The sequence below is a fragment of the Macaca thibetana genome, chromosome 12 (genome assembly GCF_024542745.1).
Source record: "Macaca thibetana thibetana isolate TM-01 chromosome 12, ASM2454274v1, whole genome shotgun sequence".
NCBI lineage: Eukaryota > Metazoa > Chordata > Mammalia > Primates > Cercopithecidae > Macaca > Macaca thibetana.
This window is the reverse complement of record NC_065589.1, coordinates 115504407-115513612: the sequence shown is the minus strand read 5'-3', so window position 1 is coordinate 115513612 and position 9206 is coordinate 115504407. Positions and strand designations below refer to the sequence as shown.

General features: G+C 38.8%; 1 long non-coding RNA gene across 4 annotated transcripts in view; it reads left to right on the top strand.

Moving 5' to 3' along the window:
* Positions 1 to 75: 75 nt before the first annotated feature.
* Positions 76 to 9206, top strand: part of LOC126932646 (uncharacterized) — a 61136-nt gene continuing 52005 nt past the window's right edge. For all 4 annotated transcript variants that reach the window (XR_007718264.1, XR_007718263.1, XR_007718262.1 and 1 more), the window contains exons 1-2: positions 76 to 360; positions 773 to 894. This is a non-coding gene — a long non-coding RNA (uncharacterized LOC126932646). The remainder of the gene's footprint in view (positions 361 to 772; positions 895 to 9206) is intronic.

Below are 9206 nucleotides of genomic sequence, written 5' to 3'. Positions count from 1 at the left end.
GGCGATCGGGGCAAAAGAGCTTCCGGTTCCTGCTGTCAATAAAGGGTGGACCTGCGAGCCGGGGCAAAAGGGCTTCCGGTCTGTGGGAGACTGGAGGCTAGCGGTGGGCGTGGACCGTCGAGGTGACTGGCGGCTGTCGGATCAGCTGTTGTTTGCTGACCAGGCAGCCGTGGGTAATGACGGATGCCCAGACCCTGTGGGCGGAGTAAAGGAATCATGCACTGATACACGCACACTCACCGAGAGGCGCGGCCGTCTGCGTGCCCCTCATCTCGTAGCCGAGAGGAGCGCGCTCCGGGGCAGGCCTCCGAGTACTTCCCGCAGAGGACCGGGCTTTATACTGCTCCTTTTCCTCCCCTAGTAAGTCATAACTTAATTTGGGAGAAGAGCATAGTAATTTGTCTCTCGTCTCCATGCTACAGCACTTTATGTGCTTTTCATTTAAAATCGTTCCTCGAGGACGACCAAGTAACGTGATTTGGGGGACAGTTTTCATAGGAAGGACTTCATAAGTTTACACCAACATAGAGAAAATTTAAAAACCTTATAATTATGTGTCAGAAGTATTATTTTTCACTTAATCTAAAACCTTACTTTTAGAACATGAAACCAAGCCAAACGGGTCTTTGGAGATTGTGCAAGCGAACTTCTTTTTTTTGAATGAAAGTGGTGCCGTCAGTGCAAAAGCAAGCCCATATAAGTGCCGAAAGGTACTCGTCATAAGGAGGAGTTGCTTCCCTATTCTGAATTTTTATTTATTTATTTATTTAAGACGGAGTCTCGCCCCATCACCCAGACTGGAGTGCCCTGGCATGATCTCGGCTCACTGCAACCTCTGCCTCCCGGGTTCAAGTGATTCTTCTGCCTTAGCCTCCCCAGTAGCTGGGACTACAGGTGCGTGCCTCCACGCCTGCCTACTTTTTGTATTTTTAGTAGAGATGGGGTTTCACCATATTGGCCAGGCTGGTCTCAAACTCCTGACCTCGTGATTTGCCCACCTCGTCCTCCCAAAGTGCTGGGATTACAGGCTTGAGCTGCCCCCAATTTTGTTTTTTTAAGCAACTCTTTTTAAAAAGAGAGAGAGAAAAAAAATCTCTCTTGAGTATATTAGTTATTGAACTATTCTATTTGGAGGTGGCTTAACCCAAAACATGTTATGGATTTGGTAAGATTACAATGGATTTGAATGTTCTAGATGAAATCTGGGCCGAGAATAATTGCATAATAGTTTTCCAAAGGACTGTCAGATGGTAAACTCCTTTTATTTACTTTGAACTGATAAACGATAAGATAGATTTTTGTTTTTCTGACCTTTTTATCTACATTTATTTCTGAAAACTGAAAAAGAATCTGAATTTCCAACAAAATGTTTCTAGGCAAGTATTTGCATGATGCTTCTCTAATATTTCCTATATCTCTTAGTGTTTTCTCTAATGTTTTCTGTAGCTCTCAAATTTCACTCCTGTAAGTTTTCACACTACCAGTAAGAAAGATCTGGGCCAATTATGCACAATGGATGATGATTTTTACAAGAAAAGAGAAAGCACTCAGAAAAGAGACAATAATTTGAAAATGTTCTCACATCATGTATTTCCTTAAAGCAATACAAGTCCTGTATGTCCAGTTCATGCCTACTCCAACCGAGCTTTTTTCGGACACTTAGAAATTGCGTTCAAGAAAATCCTTATGGAAAATTTTAACCTAGAGGGGCATTTATTTTAGTTTAAATATGTATTAGTTGCAAGTAGTGACAGAACCTAAAAGCAAAAACCATATAGCACCAGTTCCCAAGTTTCCTGCATCTAATGCAGTTATTCCTACGGCAGTACAAGGCAGAATATAAAATCCCTAGGAGAAATACAAAGGGCCATTCTCTTCTTTGACTGGGTTTGAGGGCAGTTTTCATGGAAGATGTGGTCTTTCAGTTGGCATTGAGGATAAATATGCAGATATGGTAAGCCTGTGCATTCTGGTGGAAGCTCAGAGTTGGAAAAACATGAAACAGATTGCAGAGTCTGGCATGTAGAAAGAGGTATGGTGAGACATATGAGTTCTAAACATCAAGCTCATGAATTTGGACTGAATTTTTGTTATGGAAACATTGAAATACTAAATTAATTGATACCAGAATATAAATTAGTTAAGAACATCAAGAAATCATAGTAACTCTGAGTTGTTTTGAAGTTCGTGTAATGTGGTCAGTGGAACGCTGGTGAATGATCCTTGAAACCTGGATTGTATTTCAGCACTAAGACAATATGTGTGTAATCACTTCCACTAAATTCATTTTTTTTAGGCTTTCTTCTTTTCATCTGTGAAATGAGAGATTGGTCTAGATGATTTCTGAGGTCTTTTTCATAGGTAGAAGTATCAACAATGTGATAATTATTGACTTCAAGAAAGGTTTTTTCCATTAGCTTTATAGGTTGTTTGGTCTCCCAACCAAACAGATCAAAAGATAAGTTAGAAAACAAAAAGCCCTTTACTTAGCTAGTACAAACACCCACAAAAGTTTATTGACTTTGTTGGAGTGAGATATTGTGGGAGTCACATTAATTATTGCCTACAGGTTGATGACTAAGCCATTCAGTAAGCCTCGAAGAACCTTGGACTTGGAAACATTACCCAAATTAAAAACATCCAAGATAATTTTTTTAATATTACAATTTTCCTAGTCAGTAGCTAGAACCCCACACACTAGAGATCATTCTACTTTTTTCGTTTTGGTTTTTGTTACGATGTTTTGATGTGAGATATGGTTGAAGGACATAGAGCGTCAAGAAATTTTGCTTTTTTTTTGAGAAATCAGAATGGATTATTTATTAATCCAACTATCACCTGAGCACCTGGCAGGTACCGGACACTTGGCACTGGACTTTAGGAGGAAATCAATACAGACAAGGCACATTCATTTGTGAAACTACAGTCCTGTGGGGGAAACACAGTAAATGGTGGAATTAATATGTAATTACAAACTGAGACAAGTGCCATGAAGATGTAACATCTCTATACTGTGATGGAGAATAAAGGGGAATACCTGGAGACTATGCGTGAGCTGAAGATTGAGAGGGATCTGCTAAGAGCAGGATGAAGAACAGGTGTGAGAGCACAAAAGCTGAAAAACTTGGTGCATTCTGGGAATTGAAAGAGAGGCAGAGCTGGGGGTAGCAAATGAAAAGAAAATTACAAATTGAAGTTGTATTTTAACATCATGATTGATGTTAATCACTTTCTGTGTGCCAGGCACTGTGCTAAGTTAAATCTCATTTCACATGCTCAAACCCATTTGAAATAGATACCAAATAGCAAATGAAAAATTAAGGGTAAAAGCAGTGATTCCTTGGCTGCATGTTAGGATCACCCATAGATATATTAAAAGTTCTAGTGCCTGAGCCCCACCTGATTGTTGAGAATCACTGACTTAATGTTAGTCTGTCCAAGGTCACTTCGTAGCTAAGTGGCAGAGAAGGCAGAAATTGAACCTAGATCTATTGGATTCTAAACCCTATGCTCTTAGCCACTCACTAGTGTCCTGTCAACATTCAAAAGCACATAGTAAGCAGCAGTTACATGTGGGAACTCTGTTAAACCTGAGACACAACGATGAATAAGACAGAGCTCTTGGCATCAATAAATTCACAGGCTGGTAATGCAGAAGTTAGGTCAGCCCACATGTACAGAAGCAAGTCAACTGAGAACTCTCAATGAGATCAGATATATTTTTCCTATTGTAAGCTAGATTGATGTAGGTAACTGATGACAGGGAATCTACGTAGGCAGCTAGTGCGATTGTCTGCTGAGAGATGGTGCAAACTGAACAAAGTCTATGGCAGAGGATACAAAGAATCATCAGGACTTGCTGACTGCTAATGTTGAGAGTGAAGAAAAGAAGGTGGAAGATGATTCAAATTTTTGAATCAAAAAAATTCAAATTTTTGAGTTTGAGAGACTGAGTGAAAGTAACATCACTGATCTAGAGTAAGAGTACAAGAATTGAATTTCAGGTTGAATAAGTTTGAAATACTTGTTGAACATTCAGGTAAAAATGTCTAGTAGAGCAGTGGAAATGTGCATCTGGAACTTGAATCAGCAAATTGGTCTAGAAATGAAGATCTGGAATTATTGACTTAATAGGAGGTAGTTGAAATCGTGACTTGCATAATGTGTATGCTGTGTGTGGGATTTTTAAAAAGACAATAGAGATAGGAGAAAGAAAAGAAAAACCCTGACATTGCCATACTTGAATATGTCAATAAAGCTATTATTTTTTATCTACAGTGATATTAAATACAATCAATTCATGATTATCCATGATGAGTTGTTAATACTTTCCAGGCTTTCCTTGGCCACATAGCAAATGTAATAGATGAGACATAGCCAGGGAATGCAAACCAATTTTAAACACTGGGTAAATATTTAAGAAGAATTCTATACGATGCATTCAGAAATGTAATAGGAATATCCTAGAACAGCATTTTCACACAAATAATTTTTATGTACCCCTCATACTGACTTAAATTATTTTGATCATAATATAACTTAAACCTTAAAAAGTTACAATGTTTTAAACATAAAACTGGAGAGAGAAGTCTTAGGCTTAAGCTCACATACATCATAAAAGCAAAACATTTGCAAAATAACTATGAAGAAAAGCATAAAGTAAATAAGCTTAAAAGTATAGTAATGTAAAGGACATCTTGAAATTGATGTATAATGTCATCAATATTAAGGTGGATGGTGGGGGCCAGGGGGAGGTTTGCACATCAAAAGCTCCAAAAAAGGAAAATGAGGACATTGATCTTTTAGTGGCATAGCACTTTGGGGGCATTTTTGAATGGGTCTGTACAGAAGCAGTGACAACTAAAGTCAATAAATTGAATGTATATAAAGTCAAATGGTCCCTGTAAGGCTTGGTATGTATCATCAGGCAACAAATAAACTAAACAAAGCCCAAGCGAGGTCACTATGGATGAGCAAGCAAATGCAAAATACACCTCTAAGACAAAGCTACTGAGGTGTAAAACATCAGAGAAGACAACTGGAAAGATTGCAGACTATAAACTCTTTGTCAGAGAGGCAATGATAGAGACCCAGAATATAAAAGCGACACTAGCTATTAATTATTACAAGGGCCCATACAATTTGAGGTCAAAAAACGTAACAAGGTATTTGCTAAGAGATTTTTGTCCTGCTAATTCACCGTACTGTTGTTTCAGCTCTGGAACACTCCGTTCAAACTAAACTCACACACAGTGGGGTTTATATAATGTTAGGACCCTCCCAAAGACAGTATATGTATTCTTATCTCTAACTGAACTTAAGCTAGACTCGCGGTTGTCTAAGAGTGTATATTATTTTTATAAGACACTGATGGAAGTAGCAGAGAATTTCCTCTGACTTGCTAATTATATGTATGTATATATTTATATGCATTTGTTCACAAAAGCAGAGGGTTTCATTTGATAGCAGATGAAGGACACGATGATCCAATAATTAAACTTACATGAAAGAAATATGTATAAAGCTAGCTCATGTAACAGACATAAAACACACTATAGAAACTCAAGGACTTGAGTTTAGATTTGTTCTGGAATTGAGACTTGCCAAAACCAGAAACTATCAAAAGAATTTCCCATCAAAGTAAAGAAATTATGTGAAATGATTTTAAATTGAATCCGCTTGGAATTTGAGAAGCATTACTTTTTATAAAGGCTAGGAATTAATACTTTGGTAATGATTGGAGAAAACTAAAAGAACTTAGACTTTAAGAAGCAGATCTTAGATTTATAAAATTAATTTTGGTATTGAGCTATGATAGAACCATCATCAGAAAAGACATTCCAAACTGAGAAACAGTATGTGTAGCTCGTAGATGGCCTGAAGACTCCTGGTGATGTTTAATATTCTCAGAGGATGTATTAGCTACTCTAGCTTCAGCAGATCCCATTTCTCCTTTTAGAGATTGATCCAGTGTCCTCTCCTGGAAATAAGAGCTCAGTTTTATTTGAGGAAGCCTGGGGCATATGCACTATTTAGAATAAGGCATATCTGCCTTGCAGGCTGTGCTCTCCACTACCAGCTGCATATTCTTCGACAAGTTATTTCTCTGTTCTTCCATTTCTTCATCATACAAGTGCCTCCTGTTGTAAGGAATAAGTGTGATAAAGTAGTGGTAAAAGGTCATAGTTTTGCAGATTTTTTCTTATTCACTTTGCTATTATCCTTGACAAATGACCTTCCTATGTCTGATGAATGCCTTCAGGTTTGGGAATTCCTCACCTCTTGAGGAAACTGCTTTTATCTTTGCATAGGTCCAGGTACAAGAGAGTTGTTCCTAGGATTCAAGTCTTCCCAACTTCTTTATGGCTCCCACCCATTGCCACTCAATTCTGTATGCCAGCCTTTAAATTGCTAAATCCACTTCCAGCTCCACGCTCCCCAAAGATCCTCGTCCTGTCTAAATATACCCAACTTCTTTAGTCATTTTCCATATGACTTGTTCTCCATCCTTTAACCATAATGGTTGCTTTCTTCTAGATATGCTTCAGTCTGTCGCTGTGCCTTCATAGGACCACGTCCAGAACAAACACCAGAGCTGCACCATCACATCTTTTGTTCTATAAACTTCTTTTAACATAACATCCCATCACAGTAGCATTTTTGGCAGCCACATCCCACTATTAAGTTGTACTGAGCTGTTAAATTTAGACAACTCTTAAAACCTTTCCATGTGCACAAACCACATTCTCTCTATCCTGTTATTTTATTGTTGGGGTAAAATTTTGGGGGCATTTGGATTTTTTTTCTATTGGGAGTGAGGGGTAGGTGCCTAAACAAAAGGGCTTCCCTGTTGAATTTCTCCTTATTAAACCATGTCCATAGTTACTGCCTATCAAGATCTTTTTGGTACAGATTCCAGCATTCATATAATGGTGCTCCCTGCAATCTGTGTCAGCACGCCATCCTGCCATCAGAACCTTATTCGTAATAAACATTTTTGATAATGCAACACCAAGGACAGGGGCCTGTGGTGGACTCTGGAGATGTGCCTTTTGGTTAACATAAATCCATTCATCAGAAATAATTATTTGCCTACAGTCATTCTCTATGTGCCCAGCTCATATTCAGAATCATGTCATTAGAGATTGGTAAATTCATATAGAAATTCAGGTTAACCACTTTGTCTTGACTAACTCATGCTGACTCCTTTGCTGGGGGCTTATAAATCATCTCTTTGAGGATCTGTTCTGAAAGATAAGCCAGATCTGAAGCCCACCTATCTAGGGTTCACAGGATTCACCTCTGTTTTTAGAAGAAGACATTTACCCATTTTAGGGATTCCCTAATTCTCAAGATTCTTCATGATGATTGACAGGAGTTCTGTTTTATCCTAAAGTTCTTTTAGTGTCTGAGAAACGTACCTCATCCAGGTTATGAGACTTACACACAGCTTCAGTAGCCGGTGCTTACTTGTAGATTCCTCATCTACCTTATTTTTTAAAAACCAATGTTAGTGCTGCCTTTCTCTATCTGACAATTGTTCATCTGGAGAGAAAGTAGGAATTAAAGAGGTTAGGGAGTTCTCCTTTCCTCCTGTTGTCTGTTAACATTGTGAGTGTCTAGGACTGCCAGGCTCCTTTGACCTTGGGAACATTTCTGTGTCATACATAAAAATGTACCTTGTATGGCTCATCACATCAGCGCTGACCCAGTTACACTGGTTGTTGTTCATAGCGTGCAGTCGTGAATGCTTGCACTCCACAGTCTGACCTGTTTCCAGCCTGACCTTAATACTTATTTTCATCTTTCACCCTTATGTCACTCCTTAGACCTGATACTTACTACACTTCGAATTTGTTCTTTGGTCTCCCAGGAGTAAATGCCTCACATCAGCGAATGTGTGCTTTTCTCTTGGTGGAAACTCTCTGCTATGACATTCTCACCAGGTGTTTCAGTGATGCATTGCTTTGTATCAATCCAGGTAGCAGCTGTATCACCTCTTAGGTTACACATGGGCACTTCTGCCATACTGTGTTGGCCAACCAGTCACTGAGATTATCCCAGAGAGGGAAAAAAAAGGAGATCTGGACTCCACCTTTCAATGAGAGGAGAGTGAGAACATTTGCAGACAAATTTTAAAGCCTCCACACTAGGATTAGCAGAGCCCAACAAACAGAACCTAGGCTCCATGCAGTAAAGATATTTGTTACTTGTTTTCCCTTCTCCATAGTGGTGTAGGCTTCCTTTTACTAACTTAGCATTTTTCATATAACTCACTTACATTCTGGACATTAGCATCTAATATTCTTACAGGCTTATATTGCTACTTTATCTTTAAATGTGATTACTTGTCTATTTTCTGTTTAAATTCATCAGAGAACATCCTCTGAGCCTATATTAGTTTCTTAGGAGCTCCTCCATTGCTTCCACCCCACTATATTGCCAAAAATTAAACTTTAAAAATATATCATTTCTTTTCTTAGCACCGCTTTAAATGGATTCTACCAATCCTTTTCTTATGCTTTCTGCACAACCCACTTTTACACACTAGGTATTTGCATCTTGTTAATGCTTGCCATCCCTTTCTTAGGCCGAAGACGGCATAATGGAGTGGTTAAAAGTCAGACAGACCTGGGCTTTTAATTCCTGCTCTCCCTTACCGTCTGTGTAATCTCGAGAACATTATTTTACGTATTAGAACTTCAATTAATTTTATGTGATAATTGGAAACTATGAGGGGGTTAAATGACAGTGGTATTAAGTGAGAAAATATAAATACATAGTAGGCACTCATTAAATGGTAGCTCTTAACAATATTCATCTCTTATCTTTTTAATTGACAACTGCAATAGTCTCCTGCATTCTGTGCTTCAGTTCTGCCTAAAGCATACCAAACACCCTGGCAGGTGATTTTGTAATGTCATGATTTCTTTGTGAGTTGTTGCAAATGTTTTTGCCTGGTTTTTGTTTTTCGTTTGTGTTTTAGATGGAGTCTGGCTCTGTCACCAGGCTGGAGTGCAGTGGCGTGATCTCAGCTCACTGCAACCTCCCACTCCTTGGTTCAAGCGATTCTCCTGCCCCGGCCTCCCGAGTAGCTAGAAGTAGCTACTGGCATGTGCTACCACTCCCAGATGATTTTTGTATTATTAGTAGAGACGGAGTTTCACCATGTTGTCCAGGATGGTCTCGATCTCCTGACTTCATGA